Source organism: Passer domesticus, chromosome 9, assembly GCF_036417665.1.
Source record: "Passer domesticus isolate bPasDom1 chromosome 9, bPasDom1.hap1, whole genome shotgun sequence".
Lineage (NCBI taxonomy): Eukaryota > Metazoa > Chordata > Aves > Passeriformes > Passeridae > Passer > Passer domesticus.
Window position 1 is genome coordinate 24,261,734 of NC_087482.1, and position 20,753 is coordinate 24,282,486.

General features: G+C 57.4%; 1 long non-coding RNA gene across 1 annotated transcript in view; it reads right to left on the reverse strand.

Moving 5' to 3' along the window:
• The window catches only part of LOC135308324 (uncharacterized), a 172,265-nt gene extending 153,831 nt beyond the window's left edge, over positions 1-18,434 (reverse strand). Inside the window, exon 1 of the long non-coding RNA XR_010368805.1 lies at positions 18,360-18,434. This is a non-coding gene — a long non-coding RNA (uncharacterized LOC135308324). The remainder of the gene's footprint in view (positions 1-18,359) is intronic.
• Between the last annotated feature and the right edge of the window lie 2,319 nt (positions 18,435-20,753).

A 20,753-nucleotide genomic window follows, 5' to 3' on the forward strand; every position in this document is an offset into this window, starting at 1 on the left:
GTGCCCGCACTGCCAAACAGCAGAGAGGGCAGCTCAAGCCTCAGCAGGGCTCAGGCCCAGAGGCACAGCAATTACCTCCTGTGCCTGTGCCTGGCATGGCCTCCCTTCCTGGAGCTGAGGCTGGCATGCAACCACTGCTTCCTCCGGGAAATGCTTCTTTCTCCGCAGGCTCTCCTTTCATTTCTGGAGAATGGAGAAGAGACAGCTGGATCAGATGAAAACATTCCTGACTGGGAATGGGGAAGGGGACAATTTCAGGAGGCATCACTTGTGAAAGGAATGCATAAGGATCAGAAAACACCCAGGATTTTGGGACAACCCAAGGCTGCTTCCTTCCCCAAACAGCCCCAACATCTGATCTGCCTGGACACCAGGAAATTGCAGGGCATCTGAGGGTGGGCATGGCCTGTGGTGCAATTGGGGCTGTCTGCCAGCTGATGCCAAATGCCTTCCTGCAGAGGCTGGGCAGAAGCTGCAGCCAGGCCAGGCTGGGAAACAGCCCTGCAGGGCGTGAAAGCAGCAGCGGGGCAGCGAGGCTGCCATGGATCCCTTCCTGCTGTGCCGGGCACGGCGTGTCCAGATGTGCAGCCAAAGCCCCCGGCTGCTGAGTCCCAGGAGCAGCATGAGGGAAATGCACCCACCTTGTCTTCTCTGCAGACGTTCCTTCAGCATTTGCCACATGATTTCTAATGGGTCCTGGAATTTCCTGCCTGCCATGTCTTTGGTCTCTCCTGTCAGAGGACCTTAAGAGAAAGTAGTTCCATTTCCCAGCAATGGACCCCACAAAAGCAGGGCTCAGCCTGAGGGGTCAGCAGGGACACACTACTCACCCCTGCCATGGGAGCTGGCCTTTTGTGCAGCATCCAAGGTAGGAGTTGGTGAGGTCGTCCCTGCAGACACGCCTGTAACACAACAGCCACAGAAGCTTCTGTCACCTGGTTCTTACCAGTCAGTCAAACATTACGCCTTGGTGGGACAGTGAGAACATACCTGCAGAATGCTCAGAGTGCTTCACAACTTCAGAGCGCCAGGCTAATGGAGAATCCTTCCCAGCATCCCAGTCTGGAAGCAAACCAAGATGAGAACTGTTTCCATTGTGTGCCAGGGCTGGCTCTGGCCCTGGGCTGGCGGCAGGGCTCCCGCTCGGGGCTGCTCCTGTGCCTTGGGCCTCTGGGCACTCAGGGCCAGCTCCGCAGCAGCTGCAGCGCCAGGGACGTTGCTGCACCAGTCCCGTTTCCCCGGGGCTCTGAACCAGCTCCAGAGGCCTGGAAGCCGAGGCGCCTCCAGCTTTAGCTGCTGCAAGGCCGGGCAAGGGCAGGCCCTGGGGGAACAGCTGGTGACACACAGCCCCGGCCAGGGCTGAGCCCGGCAGAGCAATTACCTGCTGTGCCTGTGCCCGTGTCTGCCATCGCCTTCCTTCCTGCAGCAGGGGCTGGCACCGAAGATGGAGTGCTTCCTTCAAGAAATGCCACCTTCCACTGAAGCACTATGTCCATCTCTTGACAAAGGAAGGGAGACAGCTGCATCAGATGGAGCTGTTTCCCACTTGGGCGGTGGCATCAGAGGTAATATTTGTGAAATTTATGGAGCAGGAAAATGGCCAGGTTACAGTGGAATGATGAGAGCACTTCCACCACCAAACAGCCACCCTTTTCCTAATCTGCAGGGCTGGATATAGTGGGGGATCTCAGGGTGTGTTACAGTTAGGGCATGGCCTGTCAGCTGATGCCAAATAACTTCCGACAGAGGCTGGGCAGAAGCTGCAGCCAGGCCAGGCTGGGAAACAGCCCTGCAGGGCGTGAAAGCAGCAGCGCGGCAGCGAGGCTGCCATGGATCCCTTCCCACTGTGCCAGGCACGGCGTGTCCAGAAGTGCAGCCAAAGCCCCCGGCTGCTGAGTCCCAGGGGAAGCATGAGGGAAATGCACCCACCTTCTCTTGTCTGCAGGGGTTCCTTCAGCTCTTGCCTCATCTGTTTGGATGGTTCCAGGGATATCTTATCTGTTGTATCTTGGATTTTCCCTGTTGGAGTACCTTAGAGAAAAATATTTCCATTTCCCAGGAATGGATCCCAGAAAAGCAGGGTTCAGCCTGTGGGGTCAGCAGGGACACACTACTCACCCCTGAGATGGGTGCTGGGCTTGAGTGCAGCATCCAAGGTAGCAGCTGGAGAAGTCTTCCCTGTAGACACATCTGTAACACAATAGCCACAGAAGCTTCTGTCACCTGGTGCCTGCCCGCTTGTCTACAATTCTTCCTTGGTGGCACACTGAGAACATACCTGCAGGAGGCTCCAAGGGCTTCAAAACTTTATTCATCCAAGCTGATGGAGAAGCCTTCCCAGCACCCTCATCTACAATGCAGCACAGATGAGAACATTTTCCAGTGTGTGCTGGGATCTCTTTCTGCCACAGGGAACTGGGCACTGCCAGGGAGTCGGGTAAGGCCGTGGGAGCCAGATGTGAATAGACATGGCCAAAGCTGCCCAGGGGCCTGGGGAGCTCTGGGCTGGCTCCTGGTCACTCTCCACACTCTTTCCCTGCCCTCAGCAACATCCCTGGGAGGGGTGGCTGCAGCAGTGCAGGAACCTGGAACTCTCCCCCTCACACACAGAAGAAATCCTCCCTAAAGCATGGGGGAAAACTGCAGCAGGCAGTGCCACAGCTATCCATCCTGCCCTCCCTCTGTCCCTCCTGCCCTCCTTCTGTGGGGAAACCCCCCAGATCCCAAGGGCAAACAGCCAGGCCCTCTCAGGACACACTGCAGCGTTGCTCTCCCCCTCTGTCCTTTCCCCACCGTGGGCACCCCGTGCAGTCGCTCCCAGGTTTCAGGACATGTCTCCCATGGAGGGACCCCAGCAGGACTGCTCAGTGCCCTGAGCCTGCTCGGGATAATTCCCCTGGGCTGTGCTGCTCTAGTCCAGGCTGTGCCCGCACTGCCAAACAGCAGAGAGGGCAGCTCAAGCCTCAGCAGGGCTCAGGCCCAGAGGCACAGCAATTACCTCCTGTGCCTGTGCCTGGCATGGCCTCCCTTCCTGGAGCTGAGGCTGGCATGCAACCACTGCTTCCTCCGGGAAATGCTTCTTTCTCGGCAGGCTCTCCTTTCATTTCTGGAGAATGGAAAAGAGACAGCTGGATCAGATGAAAACATTCCTGACTGGGAATGGGGAAGGGGACAATTTCAGGAGGCATCACTTGTGAAAGGAATGCATAAGGATCAGAAAACACCCAGGATTTTGGGACAACCCAAGGCTGCTTCCTTCCCCAAACAGCCCCAACATCTGATCTGCCTGGACACCAGGAAATTGCAGGGGATCTGAGGGTGGGCATGGCCTGTGGTGCATTTCGGGCTGTCTGCCAGCTGATGCCAAATGCCTTCCTGCAGAGGCTGGGCAGAAGCTGCAGCCAGGCCAGGCTGGGAAACAGCCCTGCAGGGCATGAAAGCAGCAGCGGGGCAGCAAGGCTGCCATGGATCCCTTCCTGCTGTGCCGGGCACGGCGTGTCCAGATGTGCAGCCAACGCCCCCGGCTGCTGACTCCCAGGAGCAGCATGAGGGAAATGCACCCACCTTGTCTTCTCTGCAGACGTTCCTTCAGCATTTGCCACATGATTTCTAATGGGTCCTGGAATTTCCTGCCTGCCATGTCTTTGGTCTTTCCTGTCAGAGGACCTTAAGAGAAAGTAGTTCCATTTCCCAGGAATGGACCCCACAAAAGCAGGGCTCAGCCTGAGGGGTCAGCAGGGACACACTACTCACCCCTGCCATGGGAGCTGGCCTTTTGTGCAGCATCCAAGGTAGGAGTTGGTGAGGTCGTCCCTGCAGACACGCCTGTAACACAACAGCCACAGAAGCTTCTGTCACCTGCTTCTTACCAGTCAGTCAAACATTACGCCTTGGTGGGACAGTGAGAACATACCTGCAGAATGCTCAGAGGGCTTCACAACTTCAGAGCGCCAGGCTAATGGAGAATCCTTCCCAGCATCCCAGTCTGGAAGCAAACCAAGATGAGAACTGTTTCCATTGTGTGCCAGGGCTGGCTCTGGCCCTGGGCTGGCGGCAGGGCTCCCGCTCGGGGCTGCTCCTGTGCCTTGGGCCTCTGGGCACTCAGGGCCAGCTCCGCAGCAGCTGCAGCGCCAGGGACGTTGCTGCACCAGTCCGGTTTCCCCGGGGCTCTGAACCAGCTCCAGAGGCCTGGAAGCCGAGGCGCCTCCAGCTTTGGCTGCTGCCGGGCCGGGCAAGGGCAGGCCCTGGGGGAAGAGCTGCTGCCACACAGCCCCGGCCAGGCCTGAGCCCGGCACAGCAATTACCTGCTGTGCCTGTGCCCGTGTCTGGCTTTGCCTTCCTTCCTGCAGCAGGGGCTCGCACCGAAGATGGAGTGCTTCCTTCAAGAAATGCCACCTTCCACTGAAGCACTATGTCCATCTCTTGACAAAGGAAGGGAGACAGCTGCATCAGATGGGGCTGTTCCCCACTTGGGCGGTGGCATCAGAGGTAATATTTGTGAAATTTATGGAGCAGGAAAATGGCCAGGTTACAGTGGCATGATGAGAGCACTTCCACCTCCAAACAGCCACCCTTTTCCTAATCTGCAGGGCTGGATATAGTGGGGGATCTCAGGGTGTCTTACAGTTTGGGCATGGCCTGTCAGCTGATGCCAAATAAATTCCTACAGAGGCTGGGCAGAAGCTGCAACCAGGCCAGGCTGGGAAACAGCCCTGCAGGGCGTGAAAGCAGCAGCGGGGCAGCGAGGCTGCCATGGATCCCTTCCCACTGTGCCGGGCATGGCGTGTCCATCTGTGCAGCCAAAGCCCCCTGGCTGCTGACTCCCAGGGGAAGCATGAGGGAAATGCACCCACCTTCTCTTGTCTGCAGGGGTTCCTTCAGCTCTTGCCTCATCTGTTTGGATGGTTCCAGGGATATCTTATCTGTTGTATCTTGGAATTTCCCTGTTGGAGTACCTTAGAGAAAAATAGTTCCATTTCCCAGGAATGGATCCCAGAAAAGCAGGGTTCAGCCTGTGGGGTCAGCAGGGACACACTACTCACCCCTGAGATGGGTGCTGGGCTTGAGTGCAGCATCCAAGGTAGCAGCTGGAGAAGTCTTCCCTGTAGACACATCTGTAACACAATAGACACAGAAGCTTCTGTCACCTGGTGCCTGCCCGCTTGTCTACAGTTCTTCCTTGGTGGCACACTGACAACATACCTGCAGGAGGCTCCAAGGGCTTCAAAACTTTATTCATCCAAGCTGATGGAGAAGCCTTCCCAGCACCCTCATCTACAATGCAGCACAGATGAGAACATTTTCCAGTGTGTGCTGGGATCTCTTTCTGCCACAGGGAACTGGGCACTGCCAGGGAGTCGGGTAAGGCCATGGGAGCCAGATGTGAATAGACATGGCCAAAGCTGCCCAGGGGCCTGGGGAGCTCTGGGCTGGCTCCTGGTCACTCTCCACACTCTTTCCCTGCCCTCAGCAACATCCCTGGGAGGGGTGGCTGCAGCAGTGCAGGGACCTGGGACTCTCCCCCTCACACACAGAAGAAATCCTCCCTAAAGCATGGGGGAAAACTGCAGCAGGCAGTGCCACAGCTATCCATCCTGCCCTCCCTCTGTCCCTCCTGCCCTCCTTCTGTGGGGAAACCCCCCAGATCCCAAGGGCAAACAGCCAGGCCCTCTCAGGACACACTGGAGCCTTGCTCTCCCCCTCTGTCCTTTCCCCACCGTGGGCACCCCGTGCAGTCGCTGCCAGGTTTCAGGACATGTCTCCCATGGAGGGACCCCAGCAGGACTGCTCAGTGCCCTGAGCCTGCTCGGGATAATTCCCCTGGGCTGTGCTGCTCTAGTCCAGGCTGTGCCCGCACTGCCAAACAGCAGAGAGGGCAGCTCAAGCCTCAGCAGGGCTCAGGCCCAGAGGCACAGCAATTACCTCCTGTGCCTGTGCCTGGCATGGCCTCCCTTCCTGGAGCTGAGGCTGGCATGCAACCACTGCTTCCTCCGGGAAATGCTTCTTTCTCCGCAGGCTCTCCTTTCATTTCTGGAGAATGGAGAAGAGACAGCTGGATCAGATGAAAACATTCCTGACTGGGAATGGGGAAGGGGACAATTTCAGGAGGCATCACTTGTGAAAGGAATGCATAAGGATCAGAAAACACCCAGGATTTTGGGACAACCCAAGGCTGCTTCCTTCCCCAAACAGCCCCAACATCTGATCTGCCTGGACACCAGGAAATTGCAGGGCATCTGAGGGTGGGCATGGCCTGTGGTGCAATTGGGGCTGTCTGCCAGCTGATGCCAAATGCCTTCCTGCAGAGGCTGGGCAGAAGCTGCAGCCAGGCCAGGCTGGGAAACAGCCCTGCAGGGCGTGAAAGCAGCAGCGGGGCAGCGAGGCTGCCATGGATCCCTTCCTGCTGTGCCGGGCACGGCGTGTCCAGATGTGCAGCCAAAGCCCCCGGCTGCTGAGTCCCAGGAGCAGCATGAGGGAAATGCACCCACCTTGTCTTCTCTGCAGACGTTCCTTCAGCATTTGCCACATGATTTCTAATGGGTCCTGGAATTTCCTGCCTGCCATGTCTTTGGTCTCTCCTGTCAGAGGACCTTAAGAGAAAGTAGTTCCATTTCCCAGCAATGGACCCCACAAAAGCAGGGCTCAGCCTGAGGGGTCAGCAGGGACACACTACTCACCCCTGCCATGGGAGCTGGCCTTTTGTGCAGCATCCAAGGTAGGAGTTGGTGAGGTCGTCCCTGCAGACACGCCTGTAACACAACAGCCACAGAAGCTTCTGTCACCTGGTTCTTACCAGTCAGTCAAACATTACGCCTTGGTGGGACAGTGAGAACATACCTGCAGAATGCTCAGAGTGCTTCACAACTTCAGAGCGCCAGGCTAATGGAGAATCCTTCCCAGCATCCCAGTCTGGAAGCAAACCAAGATGAGAACTGTTTCCATTGTGTGCCAGGGCTGGCTCTGGCCCTGGGCTGGCGGCAGGGCTCCCGCTCGGGGCTGCTCCTGTGCCTTGGGCCTCTGGGCACTCAGGGCCAGCTCCGCAGCAGCTGCAGCGCCAGGGACGTTGCTGCACCAGTCCCGTTTCCCCGGGGCTCTGAACCAGCTCCAGAGGCCTGGAAGCCGAGGCGCCTCCAGCTTTAGCTGCTGCAAGGCCGGGCAAGGGCAGGCCCTGGGGGAACAGCTGGTGACACACAGCCCCGGCCAGGGCTGAGCCCGGCAGAGCAATTACCTGCTGTGCCTGTGCCCGTGTCTGCCATCGCCTTCCTTCCTGCAGCAGGGGCTGGCACCGAAGATGGAGTGCTTCCTTCAAGAAATGCCACCTTCCACTGAAGCACTATGTCCATCTCTTGACAAAGGAAGGGAGACAGCTGCATCAGATGGAGCTGTTTCCCACTTGGGCGGTGGCATCAGAGGTAATATTTGTGAAATTTATGGAGCAGGAAAATGGCCAGGTTACAGTGGAATGATGAGAGCACTTCCACCACCAAACAGCCACCCTTTTCCTAATCTGCAGGGCTGGATATAGTGGGGGATCTCAGGGTGTGTTACAGTTAGGGCATGGCCTGTCAGCTGATGCCAAATAACTTCCGACAGAGGCTGGGCAGAAGCTGCAGCCAGGCCAGGCTGGGAAACAGCCCTGCAGGGCGTGAAAGCAGCAGCGCGGCAGCGAGGCTGCCATGGATCCCTTCCCACTGTGCCAGGCACGGCGTGTCCAGAAGTGCAGCCAAAGCCCCCGGCTGCTGAGTCCCAGGGGAAGCATGAGGGAAATGCACCCACCTTCTCTTGTCTGCAGGGGTTCCTTCAGCTCTTGCCTCATCTGTTTGGATGGTTCCAGGGATATCTTATCTGTTGTATCTTGGATTTTCCCTGTTGGAGTACCTTAGAGAAAAATATTTCCATTTCCCAGGAATGGATCCCAGAAAAGCAGGGTTCAGCCTGTGGGGTCAGCAGGGACACACTACTCACCCCTGAGATGGGTGCTGGGCTTGAGTGCAGCATCCAAGGTAGCAGCTGGAGAAGTCTTCCCTGTAGACACATCTGTAACACAATAGCCACAGAAGCTTCTGTCACCTGGTGCCTGCCCGCTTGTCTACAATTCTTCCTTGGTGGCACACTGAGAACATACCTGCAGGAGGCTCCAAGGGCTTCAAAACTTTATTCATCCAAGCTGATGGAGAAGCCTTCCCAGCACCCTCATCTACAATGCAGCACAGATGAGAACATTTTCCAGTGTGTGCTGGGATCTCTTTCTGCCACAGGGAACTGGGCACTGCCAGGGAGTCGGGTAAGGCCGTGGGAGCCAGATGTGAATAGACATGGCCAAAGCTGCCCAGGGGCCTGGGGAGCTCTGGGCTGGCTCCTGGTCACTCTCCACACTCTTTCCCTGCCCTCAGCAACATCCCTGGGAGGGGTGGCTGCAGCAGTGCAGGAACCTGGAACTCTCCCCCTCACACACAGAAGAAATCCTCCCTAAAGCATGGGGGAAAACTGCAGCAGGCAGTGCCACAGCTATCCATCCTGCCCTCCCTCTGTCCCTCCTGCCCTCCTTCTGTGGGGAAACCCCCCAGATCCCAAGGGCAAACAGCCAGGCCCTCTCAGGACACACTGCAGCGTTGCTCTCCCCCTCTGTCCTTTCCCCACCGTGGGCACCCCGTGCAGTCGCTCCCAGGTTTCAGGACATGTCTCCCATGGAGGGACCCCAGCAGGACTGCTCAGTGCCCTGAGCCTGCTCGGGATAATTCCCCTGGGCTGTGCTGCTCTAGTCCAGGCTGTGCCCGCACTGCCAAACAGCAGAGAGGGCAGCTCAAGCCTCAGCAGGGCTCAGGCCCAGAGGCACAGCAATTACCTCCTGTGCCTGTGCCTGGCATGGCCTCCCTTCCTGGAGCTGAGGCTGGCATGCAACCACTGCTTCCTCCGGGAAATGCTTCTTTCTCGGCAGGCTCTCCTTTCATTTCTGGAGAATGGAAAAGAGACAGCTGGATCAGATGAAAACATTCCTGACTGGGAATGGGGAAGGGGACAATTTCAGGAGGCATCACTTGTGAAAGGAATGCATAAGGATCAGAAAACACCCAGGATTTTGGGACAACCCAAGGCTGCTTCCTTCCCCAAACAGCCCCAACATCTGATCTGCCTGGACACCAGGAAATTGCAGGGGATCTGAGGGTGGGCATGGCCTGTGGTGCATTTCGGGCTGTCTGCCAGCTGATGCCAAATGCCTTCCTGCAGAGGCTGGGCAGAAGCTGCAGCCAGGCCAGGCTGGGAAACAGCCCTGCAGGGCATGAAAGCAGCAGCGGGGCAGCAAGGCTGCCATGGATCCCTTCCTGCTGTGCCGGGCACGGCGTGTCCAGATGTGCAGCCAACGCCCCCGGCTGCTGACTCCCAGGAGCAGCATGAGGGAAATGCACCCACCTTGTCTTCTCTGCAGACGTTCCTTCAGCATTTGCCACATGATTTCTAATGGGTCCTGGAATTTCCTGCCTGCCATGTCTTTGGTCTTTCCTGTCAGAGGACCTTAAGAGAAAGTAGTTCCATTTCCCAGGAATGGACCCCACAAAAGCAGGGCTCAGCCTGAGGGGTCAGCAGGGACACACTACTCACCCCTGCCATGGGAGCTGGCCTTTTGTGCAGCATCCAAGGTAGGAGTTGGTGAGGTCGTCCCTGCAGACACGCCTGTAACACAACAGCCACAGAAGCTTCTGTCACCTGCTTCTTACCAGTCAGTCAAACATTACGCCTTGGTGGGACAGTGAGAACATACCTGCAGAATGCTCAGAGGGCTTCACAACTTCAGAGCGCCAGGCTAATGGAGAATCCTTCCCAGCATCCCAGTCTGGAAGCAAACCAAGATGAGAACTGTTTCCATTGTGTGCCAGGGCTGGCTCTGGCCCTGGGCTGGCGGCAGGGCTCCCGCTCGGGGCTGCTCCTGTGCCTTGGGCCTCTGGGCACTCAGGGCCAGCTCCGCAGCAGCTGCAGCGCCAGGGACGTTGCTGCACCAGTCCGGTTTCCCCGGGGCTCTGAACCAGCTCCAGAGGCCTGGAAGCCGAGGCGCCTCCAGCTTTGGCTGCTGCCGGGCCGGGCAAGGGCAGGCCCTGGGGGAAGAGCTGCTGCCACACAGCCCCGGCCAGGCCTGAGCCCGGCACAGCAATTACCTGCTGTGCCTGTGCCCGTGTCTGGCTTTGCCTTCCTTCCTGCAGCAGGGGCTCGCACCGAAGATGGAGTGCTTCCTTCAAGAAATGCCACCTTCCACTGAAGCACTATGTCCATCTCTTGACAAAGGAAGGGAGACAGCTGCATCAGATGGGGCTGTTCCCCACTTGGGCGGTGGCATCAGAGGTAATATTTGTGAAATTTATGGAGCAGGAAAATGGCCAGGTTACAGTGGCATGATGAGAGCACTTCCACCTCCAAACAGCCACCCTTTTCCTAATCTGCAGGGCTGGATATAGTGGGGGATCTCAGGGTGTCTTACAGTTTGGGCATGGCCTGTCAGCTGATGCCAAATAAATTCCTACAGAGGCTGGGCAGAAGCTGCAACCAGGCCAGGCTGGGAAACAGCCCTGCAGGGCGTGAAAGCAGCAGCGGGGCAGCGAGGCTGCCATGGATCCCTTCCCACTGTGCCGGGCATGGCGTGTCCATCTGTGCAGCCAAAGCCCCCTGGCTGCTGACTCCCAGGGGAAGCATGAGGGAAATGCACCCACCTTCTCTTGTCTGCAGGGGTTCCTTCAGCTCTTGCCTCATCTGTTTGGATGGTTCCAGGGATATCTTATCTGTTGTATCTTGGAATTTCCCTGTTGGAGTACCTTAGAGAAAAATAGTTCCATTTCCCAGGAATGGATCCCAGAAAAGCAGGGTTCAGCCTGTGGGGTCAGCAGGGACACACTACTCACCCCTGAGATGGGTGCTGGGCTTGAGTGCAGCATCCAAGGTAGCAGCTGGAGAAGTCTTCCCTGTAGACACATCTGTAACACAATAGACACAGAAGCTTCTGTCACCTGGTGCCTGCCCGCTTGTCTACAGTTCTTCCTTGGTGGCACACTGACAACATACCTGCAGGAGGCTCCAAGGGCTTCAAAACTTTATTCATCCAAGCTGATGGAGAAGCCTTCCCAGCACCCTCATCTACAATGCAGCACAGATGAGAACATTTTCCAGTGTGTGCTGGGATCTCTTTCTGCCACAGGGAACTGGGCACTGCCAGGGAGTCGGGTAAGGCCATGGGAGCCAGATGTGAATAGACATGGCCAAAGCTGCCCAGGGGCCTGGGGAGCTCTGGGCTGGCTCCTGGTCACTCTCCACACTCTTTCCCTGCCCTCAGCAACATCCCTGGGAGGGGTGGCTGCAGCAGTGCAGGGACCTGGGACTCTCCCCCTCACACACAGAAGAAATCCTCCCTAAAGCATGGGGGAAAACTGCAGCAGGCAGTGCCACAGCTATCCATCCTGCCCTCCCTCTGTCCCTCCTGCCCTCCTTCTGTGGGGAAACCCCCCAGATCCCAAGGGCAAACAGCCAGGCCCTCTCAGGACACACTGGAGCCTTGCTCTCCCCCTCTGTCCTTTCCCCACCGTGGGCACCCCGTGCAGTCGCTGCCAGGTTTCAGGACATGTCTCCCATGGAGGGACCCCAGCAGGACTGCTCAGTGCCCTGAGCCTGCTCGGGATAATTCCCCTGGGCTGTGCTGCTCTAGTCCAGGCTGTGCCCGCACTGCCAAACAGCAGAGAGGGCAGCTCAAGCCTCAGCAGGGCTCAGGCCCAGAGGCACAGCAATTACCTCCTGTGCCTGTGCCTGGCATGGCCTCCCTTCCTGGAGCTGAGGCTGGCATGCAACCACTGCTTCCTCCGGGAAATGCTTCTTTCTCCGCAGGCTCTCCTTTCATTTCTGGAGAATGGAGAAGAGACAGCTGGATCAGATGAAAACATTCCTGACTGGGAATGGGGAAGGGGACAATTTCAGGAGGCATCACTTGTGAAAGGAATGCATAAGGATCAGAAAACACCCAGGATTTTGGGACAACCCAAGGCTGCTTCCTTCCCCAAACAGCCCCAACATCTGATCTGCCTGGACACCAGGAAATTGCAGGGCATCTGAGGGTGGGCATGGCCTGTGGTGCAATTGGGGCTGTCTGCCAGCTGATGCCAAATGCCTTCCTGCAGAGGCTGGGCAGAAGCTGCAGCCAGGCCAGGCTGGGAAACAGCCCTGCAGGGCGTGAAAGCAGCAGCGGGGCAGCGAGGCTGCCATGGATCCCTTCCTGCTGTGCCGGGCACGGCGTGTCCAGATGTGCAGCCAAAGCCCCCGGCTGCTGAGTCCCAGGAGCAGCATGAGGGAAATGCACCCACCTTGTCTTCTCTGCAGACGTTCCTTCAGCATTTGCCACATGATTTCTAATGGGTCCTGGAATTTCCTGCCTGCCATGTCTTTGGTCTCTCCTGTCAGAGGACCTTAAGAGAAAGTAGTTCCATTTCCCAGCAATGGACCCCACAAAAGCAGGGCTCAGCCTGAGGGGTCAGCAGGGACACACTACTCACCCCTGCCATGGGAGCTGGCCTTTTGTGCAGCATCCAAGGTAGGAGTTGGTGAGGTCGTCCCTGCAGACACGCCTGTAACACAACAGCCACAGAAGCTTCTGTCACCTGGTTCTTACCAGTCAGTCAAACATTACGCCTTGGTGGGACAGTGAGAACATACCTGCAGAATGCTCAGAGTGCTTCACAACTTCAGAGCGCCAGGCTAATGGAGAATCCTTCCCAGCATCCCAGTCTGGAAGCAAACCAAGATGAGAACTGTTTCCATTGTGTGCCAGGGCTGGCTCTGGCCCTGGGCTGGCGGCAGGGCTCCCGCTCGGGGCTGCTCCTGTGCCTTGGGCCTCTGGGCACTCAGGGCCAGCTCCGCAGCAGCTGCAGCGCCAGGGACGTTGCTGCACCAGTCCCGTTTCCCCGGGGCTCTGAACCAGCTCCAGAGGCCTGGAAGCCGAGGCGCCTCCAGCTTTAGCTGCTGCAAGGCCGGGCAAGGGCAGGCCCTGGGGGAACAGCTGGTGACACACAGCCCCGGCCAGGGCTGAGCCCGGCAGAGCAATTACCTGCTGTGCCTGTGCCCGTGTCTGCCATCGCCTTCCTTCCTGCAGCAGGGGCTGGCACCGAAGATGGAGTGCTTCCTTCAAGAAATGCCACCTTCCACTGAAGCACTATGTCCATCTCTTGACAAAGGAAGGGAGACAGCTGCATCAGATGGAGCTGTTTCCCACTTGGGCGGTGGCATCAGAGGTAATATTTGTGAAATTTATGGAGCAGGAAAATGGCCAGGTTACAGTGGAATGATGAGAGCACTTCCACCACCAAACAGCCACCCTTTTCCTAATCTGCAGGGCTGGATATAGTGGGGGATCTCAGGGTGTGTTACAGTTAGGGCATGGCCTGTCAGCTGATGCCAAATAACTTCCGACAGAGGCTGGGCAGAAGCTGCAGCCAGGCCAGGCTGGGAAACAGCCCTGCAGGGCGTGAAAGCAGCAGCGCGGCAGCGAGGCTGCCATGGATCCCTTCCCACTGTGCCAGGCACGGCGTGTCCAGAAGTGCAGCCAAAGCCCCCGGCTGCTGAGTCCCAGGGGAAGCATGAGGGAAATGCACCCACCTTCTCTTGTCTGCAGGGGTTCCTTCAGCTCTTGCCTCATCTGTTTGGATGGTTCCAGGGATATCTTATCTGTTGTATCTTGGATTTTCCCTGTTGGAGTACCTTAGAGAAAAATATTTCCATTTCCCAGGAATGGATCCCAGAAAAGCAGGGTTCAGCCTGTGGGGTCAGCAGGGACACACTACTCACCCCTGAGATGGGTGCTGGGCTTGAGTGCAGCATCCAAGGTAGCAGCTGGAGAAGTCTTCCCTGTAGACACATCTGTAACACAATAGCCACAGAAGCTTCTGTCACCTGGTGCCTGCCCGCTTGTCTACAATTCTTCCTTGGTGGCACACTGAGAACATACCTGCAGGAGGCTCCAAGGGCTTCAAAACTTTATTCATCCAAGCTGATGGAGAAGCCTTCCCAGCACCCTCATCTACAATGCAGCACAGATGAGAACATTTTCCAGTGTGTGCTGGGATCTCTTTCTGCCACAGGGAACTGGGCACTGCCAGGGAGTCGGGTAAGGCCGTGGGAGCCAGATGTGAATAGACATGGCCAAAGCTGCCCAGGGGCCTGGGGAGCTCTGGGCTGGCTCCTGGTCACTCTCCACACTCTTTCCCTGCCCTCAGCAACATCCCTGGGAGGGGTGGCTGCAGCAGTGCAGGAACCTGGAACTCTCCCCCTCACACACAGAAGAAATCCTCCCTAAAGCATGGGGGAAAACTGCAGCAGGCAGTGCCACAGCTATCCATCCTGCCCTCCCTCTGTCCCTCCTGCCCTCCTTCTGTGGGGAAACCCCCCAGATCCCAAGGGCAAACAGCCAGGCCCTCTCAGGACACACTGCAGCGTTGCTCTCCCCCTCTGTCCTTTCCCCACCGTGGGCACCCCGTGCAGTCGCTCCCAGGTTTCAGGACATGTCTCCCATGGAGGGACCCCAGCAGGACTGCTCAGTGCCCTGAGCCTGCTCGGGATAATTCCCCTGGGCTGTGCTGCTCTAGTCCAGGCTGTGCCCGCACTGCCAAACAGCAGAGAGGGCAGCTCAAGCCTCAGCAGGGCTCAGGCCCAGAGGCACAGCAATTACCTCCTGTGCCTGTGCCTGGCATGGCCTCCCTTCCTGGAGCTGAGGCTGGCATGCAACCACTGCTTCCTCCGGGAAATGCTTCTTTCTCGGCAGGCTCTCCTTTCATTTCTGGAGAATGGAAAAGAGACAGCTGGATCAGATGAAAACATTCCTGACTGGGAATGGGGAAGGGGACAATTTCAGGAGGCATCACTTGTGAAAGGAATGCATAAGGATCAGAAAACACCCAGGATTTTGGGACAACCCAAGGCTGCTTCCTTCCCCAAACAGCCCCAACATCTGATCTGCCTGGACACCAGGAAATTGCAGGGGATCTGAGGGTGGGCATGGCCTGTGGTGCATTTCGGGCTGTCTGCCAGCTGATGCCAAATGCCTTCCTGCAGAGGCTGGGCAGAAGCTGCAGCCAGGCCAGGCTGGGAAACAGCCCTGCAGGGCATGAAAGCAGCAGCGGGGCAGCAAGGCTGCCATGGATCCCTTCCTGCTGTGCCGGGCACGGCGTGTCCAGATGTGCAGCCAACGCCCCCGGCTGCTGACTCCCAGGAGCAGCATGAGGGAAATGCACCCACCTTGTCTTCTCTGCAGACGTTCCTTCAGCATTTGCCACATGATTTCTAATGGGTCCTGGAATTTCCTGCCTGCCATGTCTTTGGTCTTTCCTGTCAGAGGACCTTAAGAGAAAGTAGTTCCATTTCCCAGGAATGGACCCCACAAAAGCAGGGCTCAGCCTGAGGGGTCAGCAGGGACACACTACTCACCCCTGCCATGGGAGCTGGCCTTTTGTGCAGCATCCAAGGTAGGAGTTGGTGAGGTCGTCCCTGCAGACACGCCTGTAACACAACAGCCACAGAAGCTTCTGTCACCTGGTTCTTACCAGTCAGTCAAACATTACGCCTTGGTGGGACAGTGAGAACATACCTGCAGAATGCTCAGAGTGCTTCACAACTTCAGAGCGCCAGGCTAATGGAGAATCCTTCCCAGCATCCCAGTCTGGAAGCAAACCAAGATGAGAACTGTTTCCATTGTGTGCCAGGGCTGGCTCTGGCCCTGGGCTGGCGGCAGGGCTCCCGCTCGGGGCTGCTCCTGTGCCTTGGGCCTCTGGGCACTCAGGGCCAGCTCCGCAGCAGCTGCAGCGCCAGGGACGTTGCTGCACCAGTCCCGTTTCCCCGGGGCTCTGAACCAGCTCCAGAGGCCTGGAAGCCGAGGCGCCTCCAGCTTTGGCTGCTGCCGGGCCGGGCAAGGGCAGGCCCTGGGGGAAGAGCTGCTGCCACACAGCCCCGGCCAGGCCTGAGCCCGGCACAGCAATTACCTGCTGTGCCTGTGCCCGTGTCTGGCTTTGCCTTCCATCCTGCAGCAGGGGCTCGCACCGAAGATGGAGTGCTTCCTTCAAGAAATGCCACCTTCCACTGAAGCACTATGTCCATCTCTTGACAAAGGAAGGGAGACAGCTGCATCAGATGGGGCTGTTCCCCACTTGAACGGTGGCATCAGAGGTAATATTTGTGAAATTTATGGAGCAGGAAAATGGCCAGGTTACAGTGGCATGATGAGAGCACTTCCACCTCCAAACAGCCACCCTTTTCCTAATCTGCAGGGCTGGATATAGTGGGGGATCTCAGGGTGTCTTACAGTTTGGGCATGGCCTGTCAGCTGATGCCAAATAACTTCCTACAGAGGCTGGGCAGAAGCTGCAACCAGGCCAGGCTGGGAAACAGCCCTGCAGGGCGTGAAAGCAGCAGCGGGGCAGCAAGGCTGCCATGGATCCCTTCCCACTGTGCCGGGCATGGCGTGTCCATCTGTGCAGCCAAAGCCCCCTGGCTGCTGACTCCCAGGGGAAGCATGAGGGAAATGCACCCACCTTCTCTTACCTTCAGCTCTTGCCTCATCTGTTTGGATGGTTCCAGGGATATCTTATCTGTTGTATCTTGGATTTTCCCTGTTGGAGTACCTTAGAGAAAAATCTTTCCATTTCCCAGGAATGGATCCCAGAAAAGCAGGGTTCAGCCTGTGGGGTCAGCAGGGACACACTACTCACCCCTGAGATGGGTGCTGGGCTTGAGTGCAGCATCCAAGGTAGCAGCTGGAGAAGTCTTCCCTGTAGACACATCTGTAACACAATAGCCACAGAAGCTTCTGTCACCTGGTGCCTGCCCGCTTGTCTACAATTCTTCCTTGGTGGCACACTGAGAACATACCTGCAGGAGGCTCCAAGGGCTTCAAAACTTTATTCATCCAAGCTGATGGAGAAGCCTTCCCAGCACCCTCATCTACAATGCAGCACAGATGAGAACATTTTCCAGTGTGTGCTGGGATCTCTTTCTGCCACAGGGAACTGGGCACTGCCAGGGAGTCGGGTAAGGCCATGGGAGCCAGATGTGAATAGACATGGCCAAAGCTGCCCAGGGGCCTGGGGAGCTCTGGGCTGGCTCCTGGTCACTCTCCACACTCTTTCCCTGCCCTCAGCAACATCCCTGGGAGGGGTGGCTGCAGCAGTGCAGGGACCTGGGACTCTCCCCCTCACACACAGAAGAAATCCTCCCTAAAGCATGGGGGAAAACTGCAGCAGGCAGTGCCACAGCTATCCATCCTGCCCTCCCTCTGTCCCTCCTGCCCTCCTTCTGTGGGGAAACCCCCCAGATCCCAAGGGCAAACAGCCAGGCCCTCTCAGGACACACTGGAGCCTTGCTCTCCCCCTCTGTCCTTTCCCCACCGTGGGCACCCCGTGCAGTCGCTGCCAGGTTTCAGGACATGTCTCCCATGGAGGGACCCCAGCAGGACTGCTCAGTGCCCTGAGCCTGCTCGGGATAATTCCCCTGGGCTGTGCTGCTCTAGTCCAGGCTGTGCCCGCACTGCCAAACAGCAGAGAGGGCAGCTCAAGCCTCAGCAGGGCTCAGGCCCAGAGGCACAGCAATTACCTCCTGTGCCTGTGCCTGGCATGGCCTCCCTTCCTGGAGCTGAGGCTGGCATGCAACCACTGCTTCCTCCGGGAAATGCTTCTTTCTCGGCAGGCTCTCCTTTCATTTCTGGAGAATGGAAAAGAGACAGCTGGATCAGATGAAAACATTCCTGACTGGGAATGGGGAAGGGGACAATTTCAGGAGGCATCACTTGTGAAAGGAATGCATAAGGATCAGAAAACACCCAGGATTTTGGGACAACCCAAGGCTGCTTCCTTCCCCAAACAGCCCCAACATCTGATCTGCCTGGACACCAGGAAATTGCAGGGGATCTGAGGGTGGGCATGGCCTGTGGTGCATTTCGGGCTGTCTGCCAGCTGATGCCAAATGCCTTCCTGCAGAGGCTGGGCAGAAGCTGCAGCCAGGCCAGGCTGGGAAACAGCCCTGCAGGGCGTGAAAGCAGCAGCGGGGCAGCAAGGCTGCCAGGGATCCCTTCCTGCTGTGCCGGGCACGGCGTGTCCAGATGTGCATCCAAAGCCCCCGGCTGCTGAGTCCCAGGAGCAGCATGAGGGAAATGCACCCACCTTGTCTTCTCTGCAGACATTCCTTCAGCATTTGCCACATGATTTCTAATGGGTCCTGGAATTTCCTGCCTGCCATGACTTTGGTCTCTCCTGTCGGAGGACCTTAAAAGAAAGTAGTTCCATTTCCCAGGAATGGACCCCACAAAAGCAGGGCTCAGCCTGAGGGGTCAGCAGGGACACACTACTCACCCCTGCCATGGGAGCTGGGCTTTTGTGCAGCATCCAAGGTAGGAGTTGGTGAGGTCGTCCCTGCAGACACGCCTGTAACACAACAGCCACAGAAGCTTCTGTCACCTGCTTCTTACCAGTCAGTCAAACATTACGCCTTGGTGGGACAGTGAGAACATACCTGCAGAATGCTCAGAGGGCTTCACAACTTCAGAGCGCCAGGCTAATGGAGAATCCTTCCCAGCATCCCAGTCTGGAAGCAAACCAAGATGAGAACTGTTTCCATTGTGTGCCAGGGCTGGCTCTGGCCCTGGGCTGGCGGCAGGGCTCCCGCTCGGGGCTGCTCCTGTGCCTTGGGCCTCTGGGCACTCAGGGCCAGCTCCGCAGCAGCTGCAGCGCCAGGGACGTTGCTGCACCAGTCCCGTTTCCCCGGGGCTCTGAACCAGCTCCAGAGGCCTGGAAGCCGAGGCGCCTCCAGCTTTGGCTGCTGCCGGGCCGGGCAAGGGCAGGCCCTGGGGGAAGAGCTGCTGCCACACAGCCCCGGCCAGGCCTGAGCCCGGCACAGCAATTACCTGCTGTGCCTGTGCCCGTGTCTGGCTTTGCCTTCCATCCTGCAGCAGGGGCTCGCACCGAAGATGGAGTGCTTCCTTCAAGAAATGCCACCTTCCACTGAAGCACTATGTCCATCTCTTGACAAAGGAAGGGAGACAGCTGCATCAGATGGGGCTGTTCCCCACTTGAACGGTGGCATCAGAGGTAATATTTGTGAAATTTATGGAGCAGGAAAATGGCCAGGTTACAGTGGCATGATGAGAGCACTTCCACCTCCAAACAGCCACCCTTTTCCTAATCTGCAGGGCTGGATATAGTGGGGGATCTCAGGGTGTCTTACAGTTTGGGCATGGCCTGTCAGCTGATGCCAAATAACTTCCTACAGAGGCTGGGCAGAAGCTGCAACCAGGCCAGGCTGGGAAACAGCCCTGCAGGGCGTGAAAGCAGCAGCGGGGCAGCAAGGCTGCCATGGATCCCTTCCCACTGTGCCGGGCATGGCGTGTCCATCTGTGCAGCCAAAGCCCCCTGGCTGCTGACTCCCAGGGGAAGCATGAGGGAAATGCACCCACCTTCTCTTACCTTCAGCTCTTGCCTCATCTGTTTGGATGGTTCCAGGGATATCTTATCTGTTGTATCTTGGATTTTCCCTGTTGGAGTACCTTAGAGAAAAATCTTTCCATTTCCCAGGAATGGATCCCAGAAAAGCAGGGTTCAGCCTGTGGGGTCAGCAGGGACACACTACTCACCCCTGAGATGGGTGCTGGGCTTGAGTGCAGCATCCAAGGTAGCAGCTGGAGAAGTCTTCCCTGTAGACACATCTGTAACACAATAGCCACAGAAGCTTCTGTCACCTGGTGCCTGCCCGCTTGTCTACAATTCTTCCTTGGTGGCACACTGAGAACATACCTGCAGGAGGCTCCAAGGGCTTCAAAACTTTATTCATCCAAGCTGATGGAGAAGCCTTCCCAGCACCCTCATCTACAATGCAGCACAGATGAGAACATTTTCCAGTGTGTGCTGGGATCTCTTTCTGCCACAGGGAACTGGGCACTGCCAGGGAGTCGGGTAAGGCCATGGGAGCCAGATGTGAATAGACATGGCCAAAGCTGCCCAGGGGCCTGGGGAGCTCTGGGCTGGCTCCTGGTCACTCTCCACACTCTTTCCCTGCCCTCAGCAACATCCCTGGGAGGGGTGGCTGCAGCAGTGCAGGGACCTGGGACTCTCCCCCTCACACACAGAAGAAATCCTCCCTAAAGCATGGGGGAAAACTGCAGCAGGCAGTGCCACAGCTATCCATCCTGCCCTCCCTCTGTCCCTCCTGCCCTCCTTCTGTGGGGAAACCCCCCAGATCCCAAGGGCAAACAGCCAGGCCCTCTCAGGACACACTGGAGCCTTGCTCTCCCCCTCTGTCCTTTCCCCACCGTGGGCACCCCGTGCAGTCGCTGCCAGGTTTCAGGACATGTCTCCCATGGAGGGACCCCAGCAGGACTGCTCAGTGCCCTGAGCCTGCTCGGGATAATTCCCCTGGGCTGTGCTGCTCTAGTCCAGGCTGTGCCCGCACTGCCAAACAGCAGAGAGGGCAGCTCAAGCCTCAGCAGGGCTCAGGCCCAGAGGCACAGCAATTACCTCCTGTGCCTGTGCCTGGCATGGCCTCCCTTCCTGGAGCTGAGGCTGGCATGCAACCACTGCTTCCTCCGGGAAATGCTTCTTTCTCGGCAGGCTCTCCTTTCATTTCTGGAGAATGGAAAAGAGACAGCTGGATCAGATGAAAACATTCCTGACTGGGAATGGGGAAGGGGACAATTTCAGGAGGCATCACTTGTGAAAGGAATGCATAAGGATCAGAAAACACCCAGGATTTTG